Genomic DNA, 3,801 nt, shown 5'->3' on the forward strand with positions numbered 1-3,801 from the left:
TAAGCAGACGTTGTCTTGATCACCAGCTTTCCTTGTGGAAGATTGGGATTTTGAACGAGTCAGCGGAGGTGCCCTGGTACAAACCCTGGGCACAGGTATCTGATGAGCTTCCTGGTGACACATGTGTCACAACTGGCTGGATGACTCAGGGTCGCCCTGCGCCCCTCCACCAGGAGAGGACTCTTGATTTCCTCCTGCCATTTTGATGGCATCAACTATCCCTCTTTTGTTGTTGTTCAGTCACTCAGCCGTGTCCAACTCTTTGCCACTCCATGAACTGCAGCACGCCAGCCTTGCCCGTCCTTCACCATCTCCCAGAATTTGCTCAGTGGTTAGGTATCATTCATTTCACCGGTGTGACCACGGATGTCGCGGTCTTTCTGGTTTTCTGTTACAAACAATGTGGCATCAAATGACGTAGACACATCATTTTGCTCATTTGCAAGTGCAGGAAGTGGACTTGCTGGGTCGAAGTTATGTATATTGTCATTTTCTTCTTAGGAAGTTTATTTTATCCATCTTCTCAAAGACGGATTCCAAAGTTCAAAGGAAACAGATGCTTTTAAGCTTTTAAACCTTGTTGTCTCAGTGACAGCCAAGCAGCCACTATTTCTGGATGTGTGGGTCTCATTCAGCCAGGTGAGCTAGGTTCTCATGGGCGTGTTTGTGTCTGGAAGAGAAACCTGTCTTAGGCCAGCTGTCTTTTCTCTTGCAACACTCCTCTTGCAGAGCAGAAACTCCTCACCAAAATGTTGATTAGAATTGGAAAGAAACCTTCAGTGAAGCGTTCATGTGAAAAACACCCTCGTTAACTTTTATTTTTGGTTTTAAAGGGTCTCATCAGGCTTAGTCATACACTGTCATCATCGAACCCTTTTTTTTTTTTTTAATTTTTATTGACTTTGTTACAACACTGCTTCTGTTTTCTGTTTCTTGGCTGCGAGGCTTGTGGGATCTTTGCTCCCCAAGCAGGGATCGAATCCACAGGCCCTGCGCTGATTGGAAGGCGAAGTCTTAACCCCCTGGCCCACCAGGGGGTCCCCAACTTTTTTAATGAAAGGGATTCTTTTAAAGCAGCTTTGTCCTCCTTGGAAAGTCTGTGCTTCTTCCTGTTTTTTTTTTTCCTGCTTGCTTTGATTCCTGTGTTCGATGCCAAAGGCGGTTTCCGAGGCCTGGGACTCCCAGGCTGCCTCCTCGGGGCTACTTGAGGGCTCCAAGGCTTATCAGCTACACGGCTGGGGAGATGTGCCAGTTCTGATGGTGACTCTATGGGGGCCAGCTCTGGGGAACCCCGAGGCCAGGAACCCTAGATCTTTCCTCTGGAGCTGCACAGGTTCCAGAGAAGAGTCTTCCACAGGGAGACTGGCTGCCCCGAACATTCGGGAGCCAAGTGAAGGGCCGTGTGCGGATGGCTTCTCAGCTATTCTCACTGCGGGCTTAGCACTTCCCTCTCTGGGGTTCTCTTATTACTACCTGTCTGCTTGCTTTCCAGCTTCTGAAACCATGTTGCTCTCTGCTTTTGTTTGTTAAAATACAGTTACTGTAGTTTTTACTAGGGTTTGGTGGGGGGGGCAGGCGGGGGACACTGAAATTAGATGCCTGGATTCAACCCATGTCTCTAACTAGGCAAACTCTCCTAATACCCTGTGATTTGAGAAAAGTGCTCACGTGTACATTTGACAAGCAGCTCAGAGGTTTGGCCTTCATTTTAAGAGAAGCCGGAAAACACACACTCAGTTCTCACATTTGTATCTCTGGAGAGTCCTCTTCTCCGGCGGTTTTGAAAAGCGGTTTGACCATGAAAACATGGTCACTGAAAAGCAGCCAGTGCAGCCATCTCTTGAAAGGGGTGGTGCCCTGCAATGCTGCTCCTGTGGGTCCCATGCATTTTTGACAATTGGAATCCTGGGAACTGACCCCCTGGTGGTGCGGGGGTTAAGGATCTGCCTTTCAATGCAGGGGACATGGGTTCAGTCCCTGGTCCAGGAAATAAGACCCCACAGGCCGTGAGGCAACAGAGGCCGTGTGCTACGCCTATTCAGTTATTGATTCCTCATTTCAGGGCTCCGAAGTCATACAATCATCATCCTCACCTGGGCACTTGAGACAGTTCTGCCAGAAGAAGGCACCAGAGAGGCACTGCAGGAAGGAGGGGTTTTGCTTCCAAGATTCTGGAGCCGGCCCCGCCCCCCCCCCCCCCCCCCCCCCCCCGGGGGGCGGCTCCTACAAAGTGCAACAGACCGGGGGCAGACTTCCAGCAAGTTCTACGAGTGCAAAGACACAGCTACATTCCTGCTGTTCAGTGAGCTGTGGTCGCCCCCTCCCCAGCAGACCCCCGGGTGAGGAATGGCAAATTCTTCCTGAGGTGGTGCTCTGTCTCCCAGCGGGCTGCTCGGTCTGTGGTGCCCACACCCTGCAGCCTTCTCTCGTTTGACCGGCCAGCCCATTACTCCCACCCTGCTACAGTCGGCAGTTCTTCCGCTTCCCCTGCTCACAGTACCATGTGGATTCTCCTGGTCACATCTGACTGACATGGGTCAGCATGAGTGAGCCACTTAAATATCACTGGCAGAGGCTGGTCACTGCACTGTTAAGTAACTGCAATCACCTAGGCCTGGTTTGCCAATCCTTTGGCCACCTGGTGTGAAGAACTGACTCACTTGAAAAGACCCTGATGCCAGGAAAGATTGAAGGCAGAAGAAGGGGACAACAGAGGATGAGATGGCTGGATGGCATCACCGACTCAATGGACACGAGTTTGAGTAAACTCTGGGAGTTGGTGATGGACAGGGAGGCCTGGCATGCTGCAGTCCATGGGCTCACAAGTTGGACACGATCAAGCAACTAAACTGAACTGAACTGGTTTGCTTATGTGTCAAATTGGGAAAAGATCTAAATACTGAAGGATGCTTTGTTGACCGAATGAGCCCATGGTTAACTATGATGCAGTGTGGACACACCTGGGTTTGAACCTCGAACCCAGGCCTCTATAGATCATAATGTAAAGTACCTCAACTGAACAAATGCTGGGATTCTTTACTGCAAAGAAAACAGTGAGTTCTAACTTGTCTTTACAGGGTAAGTCTTACATGAGCTAAAGTTATATAAACCATTGGTCCTCAACCTGTCACCATAGTGGGTGTAGATTCTAGCCCAGCTATGAGAAATAGCCTCTGATAAGTAGGGCCAGAGTTTTGCATTTTTAAAATTTTATTTGGAGGATAATCGCGTTGGTTTCTGCCCTGTGACCCCCTCCTTAAGCCTCTCTCCCACCCCCTACCCATTTTTTAAAGAAGCTCTGGAGGAGAAACTTTTGAAACTGGGAGCTCCCTGCGGTTGGTGCCTACGTTCATGTTGGCACTGGCCAGCAGGGACCTTCAGGGAAGAGGGTCAGAGGATGGTGACAGTGGCCCTGGCATAGTCAGTGGGAACTGGAACGGCCAGCGTGTGAGGCTTTCAGCCCCTAAGAGGGAATCAGTACCTTCAAATGTTGAACAAACACCAACAGTGAGAAAATTCAGGGCTCTGGGGCCTACATGGAAGAGGAGGATAAACATGGAAGGGGGACTACAGGAGATCCCAGGGTCGGCTGAAATTAGAGGTACTGGTATGACAGGGTTTTAAACAATGTACAGGTAACACATAACACAGTGTGTGCATGCACATTCACATTGATTGCCTAGTTCTCTCCGCTGAGAGGGTTTGTAAGAAACAGCACCCCAGCAGCAGTGAGCACTCCTAATACCAGACCTTGGTTTCTAACGACCAGATTCCACTGCAAGGATCCAGGGAGCCGGGGGA

The sequence above is a fragment of the Odocoileus virginianus genome, chromosome 14, assembly GCF_023699985.2.
Source record: "Odocoileus virginianus isolate 20LAN1187 ecotype Illinois chromosome 14, Ovbor_1.2, whole genome shotgun sequence".
NCBI lineage: Eukaryota > Metazoa > Chordata > Mammalia > Artiodactyla > Cervidae > Odocoileus > Odocoileus virginianus.